This window comes from Stenella coeruleoalba (genome assembly GCF_951394435.1).
Source record: "Stenella coeruleoalba genome assembly, chromosome: 1".
NCBI classification, from domain to species: Eukaryota; Metazoa; Chordata; class Mammalia; order Artiodactyla; family Delphinidae; genus Stenella; species Stenella coeruleoalba.
In genome coordinates this window covers 97,722,876-97,748,049 of record NC_137169.1, presented here as the reverse complement: position 1 = coordinate 97,748,049, position 25,174 = coordinate 97,722,876, and the positions used below count along the sequence as shown (strand labels likewise).

The 25,174-nt window shown below is 38.3% G+C and overlaps 1 protein-coding gene across 3 annotated transcripts in view; it reads right to left on the bottom strand.

Moving 5' to 3' along the window:
• Positions 1-22,814, bottom strand: part of RAP1A (RAP1A, member of RAS oncogene family) — a 77,095-nt gene extending 54,281 nt beyond the window's left edge. Inside the window, exon 1 of one of the 3 annotated variants that reach the window (XM_079910342.1) lies at positions 22,706-22,814. The gene's annotated coding sequence lies outside the window, so the exon portion shown is untranslated. Of the gene's footprint in view, positions 1-14,576; positions 19,490-22,290; positions 22,670-22,705 lie in introns of those variants that run through there. The other 2 variants (XM_079910344.1, XM_079910343.1) reach the window with 2 other exon arrangements.
• Between the last annotated feature and the right edge of the window lie 2,360 nt (positions 22,815-25,174).

Below are 25,174 nucleotides of genomic sequence, written 5' to 3'. Positions count from 1 at the left end.
CAGGAGGAATGGGTAACAAAAGGGAGGAAATGTTAGAAAGGAGGATACAAGAAAAGGAATAAATTAATTGTAGCTATTATTCTTTGAATCCTCACCATGTATATACAAAACACTGTTTGGAGCACTTTACACATATTAATATTTTTAATCCTTACAACATTCTTATGAGGTGGAGACCATTATCTTGATTTTATAGATGAGGCAGAGAGGCTAAAACAAACCTGCCCAAGTGCAACAGACATAAATGACAGAACCAGGATTACAACCCAGGCTGTTTGCCCCTAGCATCTGTGTGGTTAACCACAACATCATACTGCTTTATCACTCATCTTCTTGTCTATCTAATCTGCACAGCATTAATGATGTTGATTTTCCTTAAAGTATTACAAGCTTTGTAGATGAACAAACAATGGAATAAATGAAGAAGTTTGTGGCAGTGTATTCCTCAGAGAACTTGAGGGATGACAAAGACCTTTGCCTATCTTCCTGCTTGAAGACAGGAAACTCAGGAAGATGCCCCACTGGATTCAGTCAGTGCCTCCCCCAAACCATACTTGAACTCAGAAGCTCAGGCAAGCTTCAATATGAAGGCTAAGATACAGCATGTTCTCCTTCCACATGTCTTGCCTCATCATGATCAATTAAATAAGAATCTGGATGGTGGAGCTGTGATGTGGATATTTCTTAAAACTCCTCAGTTAATTCTAATATACAGCCAATCCTGGGTTGAGACCTACCACAGTATATTCCTCTCCTTTCAAGGAGAGTGTGATGAAAAGAAAAGAATACAGGTGAGGGGAGGGGCAAAGGTAGAGATGGGGAAACTTGACAAGCTTATCTTCCAAGAATGGAATTTTCATTTAGTACCACAGCATGCTAGTAAAGTGCATTTCTAGTCTTCATGTCTCAACTCTACATCTAAAAACTTAAAAAAAAAAAGCAGGTATAAAAACAAAACTAAATATTTTTACATATACATGTATACATGTTTACACAAGAAATTTCTGTAAGATACATAGCGAATGATAACTATTATTTTTGCCTTATCTGTATTTTTTACTCAATCTGTATTTTTGTCACTTGTATTTCTTTTTATAATGTATTACTTGTTTAATTAAAAATAATTTTTTAAAAACAGTATGGCTAAAAGGATGTTCAAGGATTACTTTAATTATACTTTGAATACCAAAATAATTACGTAAAAAGCTAGTAAAAATTACTTGATACCTTCCTAGAAAGCAGTTTACTTTTTGTCAGAGCGCAAGACATAAAATCTCCCCAACCTTTATGTGCAGCAGAGATGTATATTCTAACAAATCTATTAAAGAATCTTTTCTACCAGATGACTATTACTAACTGAAGTTTTACTGGTACTAATCTATCAAAATACTGAAACATGAGGGGAAATATTTTAAATAATAAAAAATAAAATGGAAATATTTCAAAGTTTTACAAACACAAATGTCTATTATACATTCTAATTTTTATAATCATTTATAATGATCTCACATTATGTTTAGCTAAAATCAAATATCCTCCTTATATGGACAATTCATTTAAATGAATCTGAAGTTTTTAATATGGCTTCAGGCTTCAGAAAAGAAAGTAGGCAATGGGGGTGGTTAAGACAGTATCCAAGCAATCACACAAGCTCGGGCAAATGTGTAAAGTCATAGTGAGTTAATGCTCAAGCATGGCTTGTCATTTGCTTGCTACTGTGAGTCTGAGTAAAAGATTCAGCTTCGTGTACATTAACAAAGTGTTTAAGTTAAAGTTTGCACCAAAGAATAAAATCTCAAACCTGGTTAAACGGTAAGCCTCAAGAGACAAAAATCACATTTGAGATGTCAATTTTTTAAACATAACTCGCAAGAAAGACCATACCACAAGGGAAGATGGTTGGTTTTTCACTTGGCTAGATGAAGAACCATGACCCAAAGCAATGTGAGCCTCTGTAATGAGCCTAAGCTAGCTGTGGTAACAACTCAACTCCAAGAGAGTCTACTCGTAGAAAACAGTCCTATCCGAATTGCCTAGGTACTGAGTATCATTTATTCTATTTATTATGATTAGTTTTTAATCTGGGTGAACATAGTACTCTCAGGAGAGATTTTTCATTACAAAGGTAAATTAAGTCTTCCAGAACACTAAGAGCATTTGAAAGTCTCACTCAAAAGTGTGTCTTAGGGAGTTCCCTGGCGATCCAGTGGTTAGACCCCACGCTTTCACTGCCAAGGGCACGGGTTCAATCCCTGGTCCAGGAACTAAGATCTCACAAGCCATGCGGTACAGCCAAAAACAAATAAATAAATACATAAATAAAATTAAAAACAAAAGTGTCTTAAGAAAAAAGTTAGGTCATAGATAGAGTCATAGTAAGTAGGGTCAGAATAAACATTTAAAGATTTTAGTAATGGTGTGAGCAGTTAAGTTTAAATTTAAAGGAGAAACTGTCTCAGAAAAAAATTAGTGCCTTAAAAAAAAAGCCTAGGGGCTTCCCTGGTGGTGCAGTGGTTGAGAGTCCGCCTGCCGATGCAGGGGACACGGGTTTGTGCCCTGGTCCAGGAGGATCCCACATGCCGCGGAGTGGCTGGGCCTGTGAGCCATGGCCGCTGAACCTGTGCATCTGGAGCCTGTGCTCCGCAACGGGAGAGGCCACAGCAGTGAGAGGCCCACGTACCGCAAAAGAAAAAAAAAAAGCCTAAAAACACTTCTACTTTGAAAACCAAAGCATAGGGGCTTCCCTGGTGGCACAGTGGTTAAGAATCTGCCTGCCAATGCAGGGGACACGGGTTCAAGCCCTGGTACGGAAAGATCTCACATGCTGCGGAGCAACTAAGCCCGTGCACCACAACTACTGAGCCTGCGTGCCACAACTACTGAAGCCTGCATGCCTAGAGCCCATGCTCCACAACAAGAGAAGCCATCGCAATGAGAAGCCCACGCGCCACAAGGAAGAGTAGCCCCCACCTGCCGCAACTAAAGAAAGCCCGCGCGCAGCAACAAAGACCCAACGCAGCCAAAAATAAATAAATAAAATAAATTTATTTAAAAAAAGAAAACCAAAGCATAATTCTTCTGCAACGTTTAATAGATCTATTCTCATATATTTTGAACTTTATGAACTCTAAACCTCAGAAAAATGTATGAATAACTCTGAAGACAATAATATAAAGGAACTCTGTAAAAATAAGCAGAAAAAACATGAGATATCTAAAATAAGTACATTACCAAAAATGTACAAAGAGAGAGAGAATATATCTCCTTTTAAAAGGAATAAAAGTTAGATAGCAAAGAGTATATATTCAAGATACTTCAATCAAAAAACCAAAGATTAAAAGGCATACTGGACAGAAATGTTCTGGTTCCAAGTATTTCCATAGAACTCACAGCTCAACAACTTGTTTGTCTACTTTGCAACTCAGAGGTACTTTTAGAGTTCTGAATTACTGCCAGGCACTAAAAGTTCTCAAGCCTAAAAATGTCAATCCTCAAAAATTTGTATTATTCCAATCTAGTTAAAATACATATATCAATACTTGTGTCTTAAAAAAACAAAGAAACAAAATCTAGCCAAACTTAAACTGTAACTTGTAATCTGAAAAATATACAAAAGCACATCTGCCTACTTAACAGAACTTTTTATATTTCCAGATATAAAAGTACAACACTATAAAGTACAGTAATGAAAATCTAGTACCAACATCAGAGCAGGCATGTAAAGGAATGAAAAAGAAGTGAAAGCCTAAAAAGAGACTCAAGCATATAATGCAATTTCAATTCTTAAATGACCCGGCAATTCCACCATAAATGGGAATTTATGATACAGAAAAACACAAGCAAACAAAGATGTATGCCAAAAACAAAAAGAAAAAAAACCCAGGAAACAAAAGGCCCTCCAGTAAAAGAATGGATGAATGTACCTCAGTTCAGTAGAACACTGCTAAAAAGAAATGGGTTAAATTACATATAGCGATATGAAAAGACGACCAAAATGCCTTGGGCAAAAAAGCAATTTGCCATAGTTAAAGTTCAGTCTATTATTCTTTTTTAAAAGATAGATAGGGACTTCCCTGGTGGTCTAGTGTTGGGACTCTATGCTTCCAATGCAGGGGGCACGGGTTCAATCCCTGGTGGGGGAACTAGGATCCCAAACATGGTATGGTGCAGCCAAAAATAAATACATCTTTAAAAATAAAATAAATTAAAAAAAAACATAGATACAGGTTTATAAAACTACTTATGTTAGAATATACACAGGAAAACGCTGGACAAATATTCACATTAATAGTGGTTGTCCTTGGGGAAAAGGACTTTCGATAATTTATACATATCGAAATATTAAGATATACAGAATAAAATAATTCTGCTTCTTGGAATTCATCCTAAGGAAATAATTTAGAATGCCTGGAAAAATTCAATTACAATGATATTCATAGCAGAGCTTTTATAATAAAAAATTGAGGGACTTCCCTGGTGGCACAGTGGTTAAGACTGCGCTCCAGATGCAGGGGGCCCAGGTTCGATCCCTGGCCAGGGAACTAGATCCCACATGCCGCAACTAAGGAGCCCATGTGCCACAACTAAGGAGCCCTCGAGCCTTAACTAAGGAGCCCACCTGTCGCAACTAAGACCTGGTGCAACCAAAAAAAAAAAAAAAATGAAAACTATAGGGAATAATTTTTAAAAGTGACTGCAAATTCACATAACAGAATACACCTATTATTATTTATCCATTAGATATAATATAAAATATATTCATTTTCACAATATTTTTTTTAAAGGGGGCGTGAACTATTATGCATCCAATCTCATTTTCTGAAGGAAAATAGATATGCATTGAAAACCACTGGGCAAGAAGTATACCAAAATGTTAACAGACTGGGAGGTAAAACTAAGAGTGATTTTTCTTTTAGCTTATTGTATTCATTCTCAACAGGGGCAATATTGCTCCTAAGGAGGTAAAAAAAATCTTAACTCTTTTAGTGTACAAAGCACAGATTAATGTACAATAAATAAACAAATATACAGGATAATACCTGTGGTATTAAAATTTCATTGGGGGACGATTAGAAAAATATATATATAAAGACTGGAGTGAGGGGAGCAAGTGATAATAATAAAAAGGCTGAGAAACACTGCCTCATTGGTACTCTCATTTTTTCTACAATGAACTTGGTATTACTTGGGTCTGAATAAGTAATATATGCACACTGAACTACTTAAAGTTAAGACATAACATTAATTTTCATTATTAAATATAAAGTTTATTCCTATAGTCCTAAGGCTTTAAAAATACAATACAGATTTAAAAACAATAATACTAAAATGAAAACATAGAGTAAGAAATTGAAAAAGTACTGCGTCAGAATTATCTGGGATCCACTGGCAGAGTTAACTACAGATTCCTTGGTCCTACTGCAGATAATAAAATCAACATATCTATGGATGGGATTAGTAGCTTTTATTAAATGAGGCACACTTATATCATCATACCACTCCATGGAAAGATGAAATCCAGACAGATATATATTTTAATCTGGTCTAAGAAACTTTTTAAATTATGTACTTAAGTGATAAAAATAAAAATAACCTAAAAGCCCGGAAATCTAGGAATTCCTGCTAACCTCCTCCCTTTCCTTTAAGGAACCTGGAGATTCAAATTTCTTCACAAACTATCAAACACACCCTATTATCCATTATTTCTACTGGGTACAAGGCACTGTGAAGAATATAAAAGAAATAAGCAAAATTCATAAATTTTGCCACTAAAATAAACTCACTTCAGTTATATCTGCAAAATCCAGTATTAACTACTGGCCTTCTCAAGGCATCATTCACGAAGAAACACAAGTTTTTAATCCCATGATGAAAATTAAACAAGTAGGGAAGAAAAGTCACTGTTAGGTAATAATAACTGGGATGCTGTCAGCTACATTCAATTTGCTAGTTAATAAACGTGTTTGTCATGTCAGCCTTGAAATATGCAAGATTCAAAATTCTGCCTACCCCAAATTACAAACCTCCCATGTTAAAGACTCTGGGTTTAAAATGTTAAACCACAAATGCCAAGATTTACTGTGTACATAAATAATGAATCTACCTAAGTGTACAGGTAGTAGTCCCACTTAACTAAAAGAGAATACACTGGGTTAGTCAAAATGGATACAAAGGATTAAGACGTTGCTTCAGTTCCTAGTGATCTTCTCCAGTTTCTTATAGACATCGATGCCAACTTTTGGTGGTAGTAATAATAGCGGCAGCAGTGATATTTAAGTGCTTTTTGTACGCCAGGCATACTTATTCAATCCTCAAACATGTCTTTTTCCATTTTACAGATGAAAACAACTGGGAAATAAAGAGGTGAAGTAACAGCTGGTAGATACTATATACAAACTTTCATAGTGTTTTGTCTGCTGACCACAAATACAGTATCAAATAACCAAATATTCAATGTGAGATTTGGCATATCATTTATATAAATACATTTATATCTTGTAATTAAACAATTATCTATAAAACAGTATACAAATGAATGTAACTGAGGCAAACCTGAGTTAGAAGAATCAGAAGTTTTCCAAGTCATCATAACAATAGTACACTTTTCCCATTTCTCTCACTTGCTACACCAAGAAAACGAACTTAATTTTGCTTGTTTTTGTTTTAAAGTACAGATTTTGTCATTATATATAATTCCATCTCAGGAATGCATTTGTTTAATTCATCTGTAAAGCCTTTAACTCATTTTATCCCCAAAGAATCTTCATCTGTAAAAGCTTTATTAAATTTAATTTCATATTCTATAATGAACTCATCTTAGAACCTTCATTTTCTAATTATAATATATATATGAACAGTGTATAAAATTCAGAAAAAAGTTTAAATTTAAAAAGGAAAATAAAAATCACCTGTAATCCCAACTTCACGATAACAACTTTGATCCTACTGATGTTTCCTTTTTGCCTATATTCTACATACGAATAGAAACTTGTAAAAAATAAGAATTGAAATCATACTGTATAAACATTGTTAATCAACTTTTTCTCTCTTAACAATAGAGCATTTCTTTAAATGGTGCAGACAAAAGCGATTACATGATTGATTTTCTACAAAACATTTTGGCTTACAGGACTAAAAAAAATAGTTTCTTATACTGTGAAAATTAACCACAAGGTGGAGAGAGGATGGTTGGTCCTTCATATAGAGCCATCTCTCTTTTTCAAGTATTTGAATGCTTTAAAAAAAAAATCATTGAAAAATTTTACTGATTAAATAGGCATTCTCTTTGTACTACTAAAAAACTTCACATGTCCATCTTCAGCACATCAACACACAGAAGACATTAAATACATGGTTATGGAAATGTTATAGCTGCAAAAGATCAAAAATGTGACAATTCACTATAGACACAAGCTCAACCCAGTACCGTTGAACCTAAGCAGAGCCAGTTTGGAACACCACAAAGCAATGATTCTTTATACCCAGTATTAAGGCCTACTGCTTACAGACACACACAAGCAGATAGCACTGAGTGGTGACACAATCTCAAGCTTGTTCTATTGATGACAGTAGTACAAGTCTAAAGCATAATGGAAATAAGAGAATGACTACATCACCTAAAACCCTCCTACCCATAGTTTCAACTGTACTTGAGTTATAATGCTGTCATATTTTAAAGTAAAAATTATGACATTTGACTACTAGTGAGAAGTTACCAAACATTTATTTAAAATTCAAAAGAATGTCTTACAATGGAGTTTGTCCCAAGTGTGAAACTCAATACTCAAAAGGCACAGGAACTTTTTTTTAAGTGCCAGACTTATCATCTGGATGTAAAAGACACAACATCAAAATAACCTAATATCTGAAGATTTAAACAAATAAAGGTGGGTCTGAAGACATTAAGATTCACCTTCCAACTGACTTGCCCATGGTTTTTCTTAAATTAATCTAATATTCTTAAATAATTAAATTTATAAAAGTGTCACATCAACTTTTAGATATACACATCAACAGGGCAAATTGATACTTGTACTTTATATGCAAAACAATTTTCTGAAGCATGAAAATCTCATGTCAGGGGGTTACGTATGTCATTACTAAACTGATTATATGATTAGAATAAAGAGCAGCAGCATACAACAGTTGAGCAGTTGAAAGCTGTCATACAGAAATCTAGCCCAAAACCCCAAAAAACAAAAAAAGCACTTTGAGGATACCAAGAACCAAATATCACCTGAAGTTATCTTTTATAGACCCATCATATTATAACCTTAGTCTCAGACAGCTAGAGACAAATTTAAAAACATGTTCCTTCTTCACAAAAACAACGCTCTTCATTCTGTCTAGGTTTATTGTACTTTGAACACAAATCAACAAGACAGATCCCATCCTTCATGAAGTAGTGATACTGCCACAAATGATGAGATTCATCATATCCTGTCAGAAGGTCCCTGTAGGCCACCATATCTAACCTAAAGTGTTCTTTCTACTCTTCAATGTTATTTATCTCCTTTTAGCCCTCATTTCATCAATTTCATTTCTCTTTTGGTGAAGATAAGTTTCTTTTCACAGTCTAGCATAGCAACTTCCACGTGTCATCCATTTCCTTATGGTAAATCCTGTATTATAATCCCTTCCCTTTTGCAACCTTCCACTAAAAGAGTTTCTTTCAATCTCTCGATTATCTGCATCTATTTTCATCTCTTAGGTATCCATTCATACTAAGTATTCATTTAAAAGTACTCTAAACTTAATTTATTAAGATATTAATTCATTTGGGGCCTTCCCTAGTGGTGCAGTGGTTAAGAATCTGCCTGCCAATGCAGGTAACACTGGTTCGAGCCCTGGTCCGGGAAGATCCCACATGCCGCAGAGCAACTAAGCCCATGCGCCACAACTACTGAGCCTGTGCTCTAGAGCCTGCAAGCCACAACTACTGAAGCCCTCGCGCCACAACTACTGAAGCCCGTGTGCCTAGAGCCCGTGCTCCGCAACAAGAGAAGCCACCGCAATGAGAAGCCTGCACACTGCAATGAAGAGTAGCCCCCACTCGCCACAACTAGAGAAAGCCCGCGTGCAGCAACAAAGACCCAACTCAACCAAAAAAAAAAAATTAATAAATAAATTTATATATAAAAAAGATGTTAATTCATTTGAAGGATTAGAAACTATAAATATGAAGTTTAGACAGATCTCATACTGCTATTCTGCCTGAGTATTAACATCAGTCGAGGAAAAAAAATCCCCATTATGTATGTTTTTAACCCTACTAACCATTAAATGCCCCGGAATTATCAGTTCATATTTCTGAACAATAAATCACACACTACGGTGTACTAATAGAAGACAGAAATAAACACCCCCCCCCCCCACTGAAACAGTTAGAGATTACGTGGACAACTAATGTTGGCTGCATAAACATTTTGATTACTGTTGTTCCGCCACCTTACTTCAAAAATCTACAGTAAATTTTTAAACAATTATAAACAATTTAAGAGATAGAAGCAGAACCAAAAGAAGATGATATCTCGAATGTGAATGCAAGGGTCTAAAGCAGATTTCTTTTAAAGCTGAAAACATTAGGGACTACTCAGGTAGTTAAAATCTTAGTGAAAATTATACTTTCTGAGTTTCTGGTCTTTATTTCCCTCCTTAGAATTTTGACTGTGTAATTTATTTTAAGTAATTTAAGCTACATGGGGGGAGGAATTTTGCAGAGAAAAAAGATAGGTGAAGTCAATTATTTCTGAAGAGTTTTTGAGACTCATCTAATAGAAGAAAAAGGGTGTGCTGCACTGAAGAAAAGATTAGAGGGATAGAGGCAGTCTTCCGTCATTCACCTACTCATTCATTCATTCACTCATTCATTCATTCATGTTTGCATGCAAGCAAAACACAAATATTTACTGATCATTTATTTTGTGCTTTGTACTGCAGCAGTCCTTTCCTCTAAAAGTTTGCAGTCAGCATTAACCTCTACAATTAAGAGTCTGTGGACTTCCCTGGTGGTGCAGTGGTTAAGAATCCGCCTGCCAACGCGGGGGACACAGGTTCAAGCCCTCGTCCGGAAGATCCCACACGCCGCAGAGCAACTAAGCCCGTGCACCACAACTACCGGACCCGTGCACCACAACTACTGAAGCCCGTGCACTCTAGGGCCTGCGTGCCACTACTACTGAGCCTGTGTGTTGCAACTACCGAAGCCCGAGCACCTAGAGCCCATGCTCTGCAACAAGAGAAGCCACCGCAATGAGAAGCCCGCGCACCACAACAAAGAGTAGCTCCTGCTCGTCACAACAAGAGAAAGCCCATGAGCAGCAACGAAGACCCAGCACAGCCAAAAATAAAAGAAAAAAAGACTTAATAAAAAAAGTTTGTGAATTTTCATAAATTATATAATTACCTTGGGTTTCATCATCTACAAAAAATGAACTATACCTATTTCACAGATTTGCTGTGCAGATGAAATGTGATGTAAGGGTTTTACCTTCCCCCCCAAAAATACTAGTTCCTTTTCCCCTATAAGTCCCTCTAGAGATTGGGACATTTATCTGTGGTTCTCAACCTAACTATGAAAAATCCTTTATTCTCCACAGATTCCATGTCTTTAAAGACTTTTGTGTATCAAATGCACTCACATTTTATTAATCAGTTATAATGGCTAATTAGAACTCTCAAATTGTCAGACATAAAAACTAATGAAACTCAATGCTGGGTTTCTGAGGTGTAAGCACAATGTTTTATTTCATTAACAGCCTGCAAATCACCACAATGTAGGATAATGATAATGTGGTAATTAGCCTCAAAGATTTGAGTCAATATAATTATTGGTCAAAGCAAATATACATAATATTTCACCTGTATAAATCTATTGAGAGCAAACATACAATTTTCATTAGGCTCTTTGCAATACTAAAAAGAATTCACTCTTATTTCTGCAGACCCCTGGAAAAACATAATTTATGTACCATAAATTGGTGATTTTCTATGTCTGGAAAAACTACTGGTTACCCTACATATTTGTTTTAAGCCAGTATCATTAGTAACACCATCTTCAAATTCAAAAGTTACACATATTTATCCATAAAGGTAGGTAGTGATATCCTGCGTCTTCCCTTTGTATTTATAAGAACAAAATCCAAACCCTTCACCATAGACTTCTGTGATCTGTCCCTTGCTAACTTCATCTACCAGTCTCCCCTCAGCTTACCACAACGGCCTTCTCAATCATGACTAGCTGCTTCCCAGTTTAGGGCTTTTGCACCAACTGGCCCTCTTGTCTGGTTCACTCTTCTTGCAGATTGTCACATGTCTGGCTTTTTGTCATTCAGGTGTCAGATTAATATCATCAGGGAATTTTTCCTCAACACTCATTCTAAACCCTTCCATCACTATCATTTCTTCCTGTTACAGCTTCTTCATAGCATTTGTGACCTCTGAAATTATCTGTTCCCTTATTTGTTTGTTTACTGTTTCTCTCCACAATCACCAAACCCCACAGGTATAAAGAACTCCAGAGAGCAGTCTATTCACTGCCCTATCTTCAGTTCCAAAAATAGCACCAGGTAACCAATAATCACTCAATAAATATTTGTTGGCTAACTAGCCAAACTGCTTAAGATTATTTTGGGGAAGGACTGATTTCTTAGTCAAGAACTTACATTTAGCATTCAAAATTGCTTATTCAAAAGGAGTAAGAAAAAATGTTCTTTCAATGAAAAAAGAGTAAGAAAAATGTACACAATAATCTATTCAACCAATGGGCTTTATTTTCTTTTATTTCAATCTTTTGGGATAGAAAAATATGGAAGTCTACTCATGTTTCACATACCTCATATGTCGCCTCATGTAAAAATTGAATAAATTTTCTTTTTTTAATTTTAGCTTTATTAAGGTCTAACTGACATTTAAAATTGTGAATTTTCTTATAATAGTATACCATGAGCTGCTAGCCACTCAATCTAATAACTTATTTTTGCTGCCAAGAAGCAAGTAGGCTTCGAAGAATGTAAGAAGTACAGACTGGGAAGGCTATATCTGACATCATAGTGACAGTGCCAGCATGGCCCAAATCAGGGAAGATTCTGTTCTCAGCTATGCTTGGGGAGAAGGAGGGAAGGGTTAAGAGTCATCAGTCCTAGGGAATGAATTGTAGTTCTGATTTCTGTTGATCAACAGGAATATCTTCAAATCAATTCAAATAGACTTAACTGGAATCTCATAGTTTGAGACATTAAATCCCTGTTTTGAATATCTGAGGTCTCTAGTAAATGAAATAACACTCAGTTGACCAGATTTGGCTTTTGCAGTTTCACATTAAAAAAACAGTGTTTGTAAAAAAAATTAACACATATACAGTCCTCAATACTATGTGCTACATTTGCTTATTAATTTAAAATATTTTCAAGGATACTCTTAAAGGGGAGGGATGTGAATAAAATTAATAATAAAGACTTTATTTCTGAGTTTAGAAAATATTTGAAAACTAAAAGAAACATTAAGAAAGGTATAAAACTCAATGGTTTAAAAAATGCAAACACCTTACATGTGTCACAAAGCTGTATTTATTTTTTAAAAATTGGGGGTTGCTTCTTTTTTCAACTGGTAACATAAAAGGAAGACAGCAAGCAGATAATTCACAGCTCATGTGAGTTTACTTATCAGTCAAAAAGAAATATTAATATAAATCTTTAGGCTAACTTGCTTACATATTATTCAGCCAAGTGGAAAGTACAATTAGCGTGGAGCTAGAACCAGTACCAGAATGACTAAGAATGGCATTTGCTAACTCATTTTATTTTAACTTAAGAAATTAAGAGAGAAGTACTGAAAGTGATATTTTTTCTAAAGAGCACATCCTCAGTTTCCTATTTTTTATTGCTCCATATTTTACTGCCTTCAACATGCTAAGCTGCTTAACAAGAAGTCTATACTGCACTTTTCATCACTTCTGCTCACAAAACTGATGTTTCTAAAGTCCAGTTGCATTCACAAAAGCTGGAAAAACCACACAGAGAAGAATTTCACCTTATAGTGAAGTATTTTAAGATAATACCTTCAGAAATACAATGTCTAAAAGTGAGATTCCCTGTTAGCTAAGAACTCAAAATGTTAGATAAGTAAATTTCTACAGGAGACTATACATTTGTCAAAGAAATAGCATAAACATATGATTTTTATTGATGAAAAACAGGAATCTTTTACCCTTCAATTTTTTTAAAAAAGGTAGCAACAACCAAAGTGTACACACTGAGTCTTATCTTCTCTCAGAGGTTACCTAATTCCATGTAACCTATTCAATAGACTCAGACTCTTTCTTTTGAACTTCATCTCCAAACTGGGTATACTTGAAGATCCAGAGATCTTCACAACAGTGACTCCTAGCAACTCCCCCCAAAACCTTCCCTCTTGTTTTCCGTTAAACCCTCAGATCTTGCCTTACCTATGTGTTTAAACCAGTCTCCTTATCTTCAGTCTCTTTCTTCCTCAATTCATTCTGTACTCTGTAGCTAGATTCATCTTCCAAAAGATGAATGCTCTGATCGGATCATTTTCCTCATATCAAAACTTCTTGTGCTCCCACATAAAGCCTATACTTCTCAACCTAGCATTCAATGGCTTCCAAAGTCTAGTCCCAATCAATCTCTATGCCCTTATTGCCATTATTTTCTAACTATACAAGCCTAGGCTTCTGTCAAATCAATCTCCTGTCCTCCAACTTGTCCTGAACTTTCTATCTTGGCTCATGCCACTCCTACCACAAAGAATGTCTACCACTCCCTTCCAGCTGCCACTGCTCAAGGCCCCTTTGCATCTCTGCATTTATTTATGTAAATAAGGACACACGAAAGATATGTCCTGCCCCACCCTACAAAACTGGCCCAAAACTTCCAAACCCAACAACTGCCAGCTTTTATTAAACGCCTACTATGTGCTCAGTAGTCTTAAACAGTATTTCTAATCCTCTCAACAATCCTATAAAGTAGGTATTATTATTTATTCTCCTATTAAAGATGAGAAACCCAAAGCTCAGAAACATCAAATTATATATTTAGTAGGTTACCTTAAATTGTACACTCAGTAAGTTGCCTCAAATGATATACTTAGTAAGTGGGAAAGCAAGGATTTGAACACAGGCTGCTTAACTCTACAGCCATTGCTCTAAACACTAAGTTGTGTGGTTTTTTTTAAGTCTGAATCATGTGACTATCCCTCTCATCTATCTGAAACAATTTAGTTTTACATTATAGTTCTACTTATTACATACTATAAAATAAGCTTTCTCATGTTTGTTATTTTAGTAAAGAGAGAAGACTAAAATGCTATTTCTTTCCAATATAAGAACAATACTCAACTTGCAATGTCAAGGAATATCGTTTTTGTTACAAAGATTACTTTTACCTAAAATATTTTCAAAGAAAATCATTCCAACCAACTTTTTCAAAGACGACTGCAAATTAATAATCATACACGCTGATGGTTTTACAGATTATTAATAATATGAGGATTTTGTGATTACCACCCAAGAATTGTAACAGATATCTATCAAATTGGCAAAGATTGTAAAAACTGACCTACTCAATGCCATTGAAGGTGCAGTGAGACACACACTCTTATACACAGGGTAACCACCCTCTGATCCAGTTATCCCACTTCTGGGAATCTACCCTAAAGGAAGAAAAAAAAAAAACAGAGATGCAATCAAAGATAAATGTACAAAAATGTTTGCCCCAGTGTTATCTAAAAGAGTAGTATTATAAAGATCAACCTAAGGGTCCCACACTAGGAGAACAATACCCTGTTCAGAGAAAAAAGTAGGAGCGAAACTGTATGTATAGAAATATAATTCCAATTTTTTTAAAAATTAAAAGAATCTGTACACGTGAGGAAAGAACTAGAAAAATGTACATTAAAATGTTAGTAGAAATTATCTCTGGGCGATAGGTTTATGAGTAATCTTCAATTTCCTCTTTACATTTATGTTCTTTTCAAAATTTGCCACAATGCAGCATGAATTAGTTTAAACAAGAAAAAAATGTTCAAACAGTTATAACCCCTGAAAATGGTCCTGAACCTAACAAGGGCATATTTCTTGTACTAGAAACTACACTTCCTACTGCAAAGAAAACATCAAATTTGTTTTGTTTCCAGCTTCTATTAGGCTCAGGGGTCCTTTCAGATTGTGTAAAGAATGTCATCCAAAACTCAGTAGTACTCATGAAACTGCACAAGGCTCACTATCTAAAAGTCAGCCAATACTCCAATAGAAAGCTCCACAGTTAAACGAACTGTTTTACCGTATGCCTGTTGAGAATAATAAATGTCCAATTAATCCTAACTCAAAACATGCAAAATGGAAAAACCAGAAAAAGTATTCTCATTTTGCAAATTAACTAAATATACCATTGTTGCCTTATAAGCACATCACAGGTCTGGGAGGAACTTGAAAATAAAGCTGGCAAGCTACCAACAACATTCACTAAAAACGCACACAAATGCATTTTCTCTATATGCACGTTTCTGTTCTATTGGATAGTTAACTTTAGTGGCACAGGTTGATTTTAATCAGTGTAGAAAAAATATTAAGCTGTTCTTCAAAAGAAAAAAAAATCCAAAACTTCTCACATTAAACATAGAATTAAAACTGTTAGCTGAACCGGGAAAAAACTTCCCTACAATGTGGCAATTATATGCGGAAAAGCAATTTGGAAAAAAAAAAAAAAAGGAAAGAAAAGACCTTTGACGGAAGTAAAATAGGTGGTTGAGCAAGCAATTCTTATTTTACTGCACTTTAACCAATGGGAAACTGGTTTGCTCTAATTTTTTTCTTCATTTTTTTCTTGTTTAAAACATTTTTTTCTTGTTTAAACTAATTCATGTTCCATTGTGGCAAATTTTGAAAAGAACATAAATGTAAAGAAGAAGTTGAAGATTACCCATAAACCTATCACCCAGAGATAATTTCTACTAAAAAGCTGTTAGAAAATAAGACCACAGAAACAGTTGTTCATAAACTAAGAGAGAATTAAAATATCACATAGCTTTTACTTACAAAATGAGTATCATTCTATTTTTACTCAACCATGAAAATACAACATTTATTTAAAAGACATATGTCAGGTTCTGGGAAACAAAATAAATTACTAGACTATATATATAGACTATATACTTAGAGTAGAAACTACAGACTCACATCTCAGTTTCTGTCAAACTGCCAAATACTGGGTCACCCAAACTTCTGTTCAATGACTGAATCTGAAATCTAATAATCAAGTTATGCAATATTTTCACAGCTAGAGTTTAAAAGGTAGTTCAGGGGGCTTCCCTGGTGGCACAGTGGTTAAGAATCCGCCTGCCAATGCAGGGGACATGGGTTCGAGCCCTTGTCCGGGAAGATCCCACATGCCACAGAGCAACTAAGCCCATGCGCCACAACTACTGAGCCTGCGCTCTAGAGGCCGCGAGCCACAACTGCTGAGCCCGCATGCCACAGCTACTGAAGCCCCCGCGCCTAGAGCCTGTGCTCCGCAACAAGAGAAGCCACCGCAATGAGAAGCCCGCGCACCGCAACGAAGAGCAGCCCCCGCTCACCACAACTAGAGAAAGCCTGCACACAGCAACAAAGACCCAATGCAGCCAAATATAAATAATTTAAAAAATAAATTTAAAAAAAGGTAGTGCAGGAACTTCCCTGGTGGTCCAGTAGTTAAGACTGTGAGCTCCCGGGCTTCCCTGGTGGCGCAGTGGTTGAGAGTCCGCCTGCCGATGCAGGGGACACGGGTTCGTGCCCCGGTCTGGGAGGATCCCGCATGCCGCGGAGCGGCTGGGCCCGTGAGCCATGGCCGCTGAGCCTGCGCGTCCGGAGCCTGTGCTCCGCAACGGGAGAGGCCACAGCAGTGAGAGGCCCGCGTACCGCAAAAAAAAAAAAAAAAAAAAAAAAGACTGTGAGCTCCCAATGCAGGGGGTCCGGGTTCAATCCCTGGTCAGGGAACTAGATCCCACATGACGCAACTAAGAGCCTGCATACTGCAACTAAAAGAGCCCACATGCCGCAACTAAGACCCGGTTCAGCCAAATAAATGAATAAATAAGGTAGTTCAAAAGACATCAATGATTTGGAATAGATACTGAAAACTACATAAAACCCAAAGATTAGTGTTAAATGTCAGCTGCTAAAATAATTAAGTTATGGTTGCTTGCTTAATGTCCTATAAAACAGCCAACATGTCTAGAACAGAATGATCCTATTTATAAATGAATTTAAAAATATCACTGAAAACAGAGTGAATGAATTTACTCTCCGGATCACACATCTGACAGATCTGAAATGTTCAGTCTGCAATAAGAGAGAATTCTTACTACTACTAACTTAGAATCTTACAAGCGGCATTTGGGCTTTGTCCAAAGAAACAGTTGTACTCAGTTCTTTGTGTCTCTCCAACTTTACACTTTTGTCATTGATAACTAAGCCACAGTTCTAGCCTAAGCAAAGTTATTTCTTACAACCAAAATGAGTGAGTATAACACAGTATTGCAAACAACCATGCGTGTTATAGGTATACATGTATACTTGTGAATTTGAAGTAAATCAACTTAAGTTTTAATTAATCCAACAGTGTCTTTTATCAGTTATGTGTTTAGTACATTCCTATCCTTATGAGATATGGCCTAATATAAATATATTCTGAAACCAAACACAGAATTACATATTTAATTCCAAATTTGGTTAGTTTTACCATTCTACACTTTGAACCACTCTCTATCAATGTGAACTAAATAAATACGCTGAAGATAGGAAACTTATCTCTATCTCTGGGAAAACTGGATATGCAAAGAAATCTTCTCCAGATTTATCTAACCTAAATTTATATAGCCTAAGTAAGTCATCTGAACTGAAAAAAAAAAAAGCCATTAGTCTAATGATTGAAATTAATTTCATAGAACATATTTAATCCTGAGATATTCCACTTATAAAAGTATACTATTTCTTATTTCAATTCCACCTTAATCATCATACACAATTTCCTTTTTCTATTGGTGCATACCTGTACCTTCTACCTCTAAAAGGCCTATTTTCAAGCAAAAATGACAGAATGGCATAGTTCTCTGTTGAACTGCTTAACTGATCAGAACATCATGGTAAGTTTATAGGTTCAAATTTCACACACAGAAAAAAGGGGAAAAAATGGATGTTTCATCTGTTTCAGTAACATAAGAAAGCTTAAATATCTTTATTTTTAACATTAATCATTTCCATAAGATATGAATTTGGCATTAAGTCATGCAGCAGTATATGACATCGGAACGAGCAGAAAATACTTGGCAATATGCCATAACTCTTTTTAAAACTGATGAGTTCAATCTGAAAGGAACATTAGGAGGAAGTAAGTTTATGTTCACAATTTTAAACTCACCACAACATTAAGATATAAATGCTTTATACAAGATATTTTTATTGACCTTCTAAAATAAGAGAATTTTAGAACTGGGAGCTTAGAGGTTATCCGAGGTTCAATGAACATTTGCTGAGTCCCTAGCTCGTGTCAGACACAGTGCTAGGTGCTTGCAGGTAACTCTATTAGTTCAACCCACTCAATTCATAGATATTGGAGTTTCCGCTCATGCCAAATCAAGCCATGTAGACGCCCAGTGGTATGACTCTATCAAAACAGACTGGTATCATCCTCCTTTATAATCTAAATAAAATTTCAAAGATGCAGTGCTGACCTTATTTAACAGAAACAACAGTCTCTGTGTTTTGAATAACTTATAAAGAATTACAACAATTTAAAAATTCAACTGTGAAAGTCCTCAACCAAGTACTATCTGCGTAAATTTACTGCAAAGAACAAAACGTGGGGCTATCAGAGATGTATGATTCTAAAGACATACAAAACAGAAATTAAACAAATTGCAGATGCCATTTAAAAATCCCTTTGCAAAAAAAAAAAAGAATTATCAATATGAAAAATTAGGTGCTTGATTGGAATGTCCATTCTATATAAAAGATCATCAACCATATACTAACAAAGTTCTTGAGTATCAGTAAACACTGGCAAGATCTGAAGTTATTTAACTATCACATTATGTAAAACTCCCTGAGGGCAGAGACCCTTTCTAATTCAACGATGTATCCCCAACAGTTAGCACCAACAGCTGGCACGCTGCTGTCAAATGTTAAAGAGAGAGGTGAGCTAACTAATGAACTCACGTGAGCTACTGGAAAATTCACTCTAACAATCTAAAAGGTCTCTTTTTTATAACTCAAATTATTTTTTAAAGTATTAAATAATAATATTCAATGCAAGTGACACTGCATGAAACTTAAGATCAACAACTGTCACTTTTAACTAGTACAATCTACTCTCTGAAGGAATTAATAGACACACCAAGAAGACAAGTATATTTATATACTTTGATTCAGCAGTACTTCTGGAAATCAATTCCAAGGAAATATTCGAAAAGAAAGAAAATGTTGCATACACAAAAGTGTTCATTTCATTGTTATTTTCAATAGGGGGAAAAGGAAACTACCTATACGCCCAAGAGCAGGTAGATGGACTATTTTGCAACCACGGAAAAAGGTTTAAAATGAAGATTAACCTCCTAAGGTCTTCCTGCTTCTACTCCCACCCCCCTCTCCCAGTTGATTTCCACACAGCAGCCAGAACATTTCCCACAAACGTAAGTCAGAACAGGTCTCTCTTCTACTCAAAACCCTCCAGTGGTTTCCCATCTCATTCAAAGTAAAATCCAAAGTTCTGACCATTGCCTAAAAGGCTTTATAGTGGCCTCGGCTACTTCTTTAACCTCAAGCTCTCTCACTTTCCCTCTTGCTTACTGGCCTTCTCCAAAAGGTCAAGGCAAAGACTGAGCAGTCTTTGCACTTAACAGTCCTCTCTGCCTGTAACCTTCTTCCCCAAGAGAGCATATATCCCTCACTCATGTCTTCCCTGACTACCCTTCCTTGCTACTGTTTCTCTTTATCCTCTTACCCTACTTTACTCTTCTGCATACCTCTTATCATCTGACTTATTCTATATTTATCTGGTTATGGCCCACCTCTCCTGATTAGTATATAAGCTCTATGACAGCAAGGACTTTGTTTTAATAGGCATTTAAAAAGCACTTGTTAGATTAATACTGGATGTTGATAATTGTACAATAATTATTAACTACATGAAAAACCATGCATATAAACAAGCTTGGAAGAGAACAGGAAAAATGATCTATGAACATTTTCAAGTGCTGATCATATTGCTAAGGAGTTTGCACAATAAAAATCATAAGTCAGTCGTGATTATGATTTTAAGCTGTCAAAAGTGACTATAACAATCTTATTTCCTTCAAAGCCGTTTGTTTAGAATTACTAGTTCAGGGGCTTCCCTGGTGGCGCAGTGGTTGAGAGTCCGCCTGCCGATGCAGGGGACACGGGTTCGTGCCCCGGTCCGGGAAGATCCCACATGCTGCGGAGCGGCTGGGCCCGTGAGCCATGGCCACTGAGCCTGCGCGTCCGGAGCCTGTGCTCCGCAACGGGAGAGGCCACAGCAGTGAGAGGCCCGCGTACCGCAAAAAAAAAAAAAAAAAAAAATTTAAAATTACTAGTTCAAAATTATTGGTAAAAGTTATTAATGAGAACTTTTCCACATAAAATTGTAATAACAATCACTCTTAAATCTTGTTTCCAAAGACCCAAAGTTTAGTCTGTAAGGGCAGACACTGTCATTCCTGAGGTCACACAGAAGGTGAACAAAGGTATTTGAACAGTTTTAATATGGAACTGAATAATACTCAGGATTCCAGTTTACATTTAAGACAAGCACCCATGGTTGGTTTCAGAGGGTCCCTGAAACTGAATGTGAAATTTTGTGCATAAATGTCTATTGCTTCTTTCCTGAGGAGAGAGTCTATACGTATATTTCATTATATTCTCAAAGGTGTCAGTGGCCCAAAAAACGTTAATAATTAGTATTTTGTATATTGGAAGTGAAATGCAATCTTCTAATTTGAGCTACCTCTCAAAAAGATAGATGATATGTAAAACTTAGACACATCTTTGTAATCAAACAATTCATTCAAGAAATACCAAGTGCCTACCATGTGCCAGTGGGCATGGTGTGATCCTCAGTACCTTACACCTAAGTATATTTTGTAGTACATAATTCAAAATGCGGAGTAAACAAGATTCACTGAAACACCAGACTAAAAAGAATTTCAACCAACACAAATATAATTTCAAACAGAAAGTGTTATAGGAAATCATAATAAAGACAGACAGGGGATCAGGGCCTGATTTAGTGCTTATTATGGCAAAATATCACAGGTATCAGTTACATCAAAAGAAAAGAAAAACTACACACACGTGTGCCCACCCCCACACACTCTGACAGGAAACCAAAATAAAGTTTCCAAATCCTGTTTCCAGCAGCATCCCTTCTGAGACTGCTCTTTCAGCCTGCTTTTGAAGGTAGCAGCCCCACGTTAAAACTAAGAGCTGATCCTTCATTTTTACTGTGATTAAAAACAGGAAAAATCATCATCTCACACCCAGGAAGCAGAAAACTGTGGCCACCTGTACGACTGTGACCCAATAACCTCCTGCCCTGTTATTCCCTTCCTTCTTAAAACCACCTCCCTTCAAAGCAGTGACAAAACGATCTTCCCTCCCAAAACGGAATACATTAACTCCTCAATGCTAGTTCTTTTTCCAAGAGGTCAAATGGTCCCCTAAACTGGTTCTTAGCCCTGTGAGTTGATGTCTTCCCCTCATCTTTCCCCTATAGCAGTAAATTACACAATTTATCTAAGACACTGTCCTTAACTTCCTGAACGAGGGGGCAAAAGACACTCCTACCAGTCCCCGTTTGAAGGAAGACAAGAAGAATCACACAGTGACCTCTTCCCTAACAAAATTCAGGGAAAAAGCAGAGATCCAAGAAAGGCAACGCTGAGAAAGCGAACACATGGCATGCTACGGAAGACGTGGGGGAGAGAGGGCGGGAAAGGAGCTGAGAGGTGGAGTGGGGTGTAGAGATGTCAGCCCTGTGCACCGGGGGAATGAAGGAAGGAACGGGAGACCCCGAACCCTAACAAGGGAACACAGAAAGGACACCGCTCCCCTCTACCCGCACCTCTCCAAGGAGCCGAGGGAGGACAGAAAATTCACCCAACCCTGCAACCCCCTTCTACGCGTGCCCCCCAAAGGGTGAGCTGCGTTTGAAAGAAGATCTGACCCTAGTCTGGGGACAAGCAAGAAGAAAAAAAATGCAGCGATGTCTAATCTTCTACCTCTCTCAGGCAGCGAGGGGCGAGGGCACTATGTCCGGGGAGATGGCGAGGGAAATGGGCTTGTGCCATGACACCTCAGGGAGTTGGAGGGTGGGGGACACAATGTCCTCTTTCTCTCCCACACCCGGCCCGGGCCCCTCCCGTCCCTCTCCCGCAGGCCCAACCACAGTCGACCGGCTCGGTCCGCGGGCGTGGTTGGCTCTGGCCCCGGGCGGCAGCGGCCGGGCCTCCCCGAGCCCTGGCCCCTCCCGCCGGCCAGGCCCCCGGGCCGCCGCCCCGGACACCGAGGGAACGCGGAGAAAAAAGGGGGAGCCAGGGGACTGACCGGCGACAGGAGCCGCCTCAGCCCGGGCTCGGCTGACCCGCGCCCCCTGCTCCCTCTGGGGCCGGCTCCGGCTCCCCGCCCCTCACTCACCCCCACGGTCCGGCGCCTCCTCCACCTCCTCCTCCTCCTCCTCCCTCCTCTCGGCCGTGGCTCCTGCTCCGGCTCTGCGCGGCGACGGCGGCGGCGGCGGCGGCGGCCTCGAGAGCGGCGGCGGCGGCGCCTCCAGAACGCGCACGCACGCAGCACGCAGGCCCCGCCCCCTTAGTTCCGCCCCGCCCCTTCGAGTCAGCATCGGCGAGGTTTCGGCCCCGCCTTCCCCGCGGCTTTCCGGAGTCCGCTTAAAGGGGCCGCGCTGGAAGGCGGTGGAAGCGCTAAGAACGCAGAGGAAAGAGCGGGGAGTTGCAGCTTTGCCTTGCGTGGGGTGGTGGTGTGGGAGACTGGAAAGGAAATGAGGAAGGGTCTGAAGATTCAGGAGAATAGAATTTTGGAGGGAATGCAACCATTTGATAAGTACTAATTGAGCATCTAGTAGGTGCTAGGCACTGTCCTAGGTTCAGGGAATGCCGTTGGCAAGCAAAGGCCCCGTGGAGCTTGCATTCTAGTGGGAGAGAGGAGACACAACAAACAAGTAAACAAAAATTTCGGGAAGTGATGTTGTGTGAAGAAATATAAAGCCAGGAATGGGATGACTTTATAGATGGCCAGGTATTGCCCCTCAGAGGAGACCTTTGAGCACATACATGTATGATATGAAGGGGTGAGCCTAGCAAATACCTCGGAAGGAGAGGGGTAGGGGGGTCTTTCCAAGCTGAAAGAACATCAGCCATAAACTCAGAAGTGGGAATAGCCTGGCATGTTGCAGGACCAACAAAAGGCCAGTATGGCTGAGCGTAGTCAGTTAGCCAGAGAGCAGTAGTAGTTAGGCTGAGAGGTGGGGAAGAGGTCAGATCCTATGGCGCCTTATGGGCTGTTAATAAGAGCAACAGAAAGCCATGGGAGGGTGAGCAGAGGAGTGACCGCATCTGATTCACATTTGAAAAAGTTACTCTTGCTAATGTGTGTAAAATACACAACAGGGAAGCACAGATGTCCTCAGGGAGACCAGTAAGGAAGCTGTTTATGGTAGCTTGGACTAGGATGGCAGCAGAAAAGGGGTGAGAAGGGATGTTTCGGGATGTATTCAGATACATATAGATTTGGAATGGATTTGGCAGAGAGTGTGTGAAGGAACAAAAAATCATGAATGATACTTAGGTTCAGGGCGTAAAGGATAGGTTAATGGTGATACTATTTAATGAGATGGGGAAGATTTAAAAAGGAAAAAAATCTGAGGTGGGGGAAATCAGGAATTCTGTTTTGCACATGTTGCATAAGGTGCTTGTTCTACATCCAAGTAGAGATGCAAAACAGTTGGATGGATATATGAGTCTGAACATATGAATTTGGGAGTCATCGGCACATAGATGCTTTTTAAAGCCTTAGGTCTACGTAAAATCACTTAGGAGGGAGAGTAGCTAGAGGGGAGGAGGAAGGTAAACTTCAACCTTTGGAAATTCTGTAGAAGAGCAGAAGGAGCTACGAGGTAGGAGGAACACCAGGAGAGGGTGGAGTGTTGGAAGATAAGAGAATTGTTTCAGGAAGGTGGGAGTGACCAGTCTTATCAAATACCGTTGAAATAAGTAAGATGAGGACTGAGAGTTTGAACACTGCATTTGACCTGATGAAGGTTGCTGATGTCCTTGACGAAAGCAGTTTCAACAGAGTCATTGGGCAGAAAGTCTGATTAGTGTGAACAAGAGATGGGAGGTGAGGAAGAGAAAGTGTTTATAGCAAGTCTAAACAGCTCTTGAGGAGCTTTGCTGTAAAGAAAGAGGGAGAGAGAGGAGTACTTGGGATTAAGGGAAGGTATTTTAAAGATGGGGGATGTTTCCTTATGTTGGTATTCTGGAATGAACCTTTAGAGAGGTAAAGGTGATGACGCAGAAGATAAGAGGAGACAGCTGGAGAGAGCTTGTCCTCCAGTAGGTGAGAAACGATGAGACCTAGTGTAGAAGTGGACGAGTTGGCCTTGGATAGGAGCAAGGACAGTATGTTCACACACTCTTTTTGGAGAGGAGGCAAAGTCCGTGGGTGCAAATGCAGGTAGGTCAGGTAGTACATTTGGTAGCCTGTTCAGGCCACTGACGTGCAGGAGGCAGGTGGGAGCTGAAATCCAGCCCCTGTTCTGCCAACCAAGTTTGAGGCCAAATCAACCTGCAGGAAGGGGCACCTTTTCTAATTGCTCCAGCTGCAGAGGTGGTGCCTTTTAGCAAATCCTCCACATCTCACACACACACACACATACACACACACATATGTGCACGCGCGCACACAGTCTGTGTGCACCTTTTCCCAGTTTGCACCGAATATTCTTTGTTGTGCGGTTGCCTCAGTGGGTTTGATGAGGTAGATTAGGGCTGTGAGCTTTCTTTTATTCTAAGCAATAGAAAGCTGTGAGTGGGGTGGGGCTGTTGGCTATTTAAGGAGATAGAAGAAGGTGAGAAGGAATTCCCTCAGAGT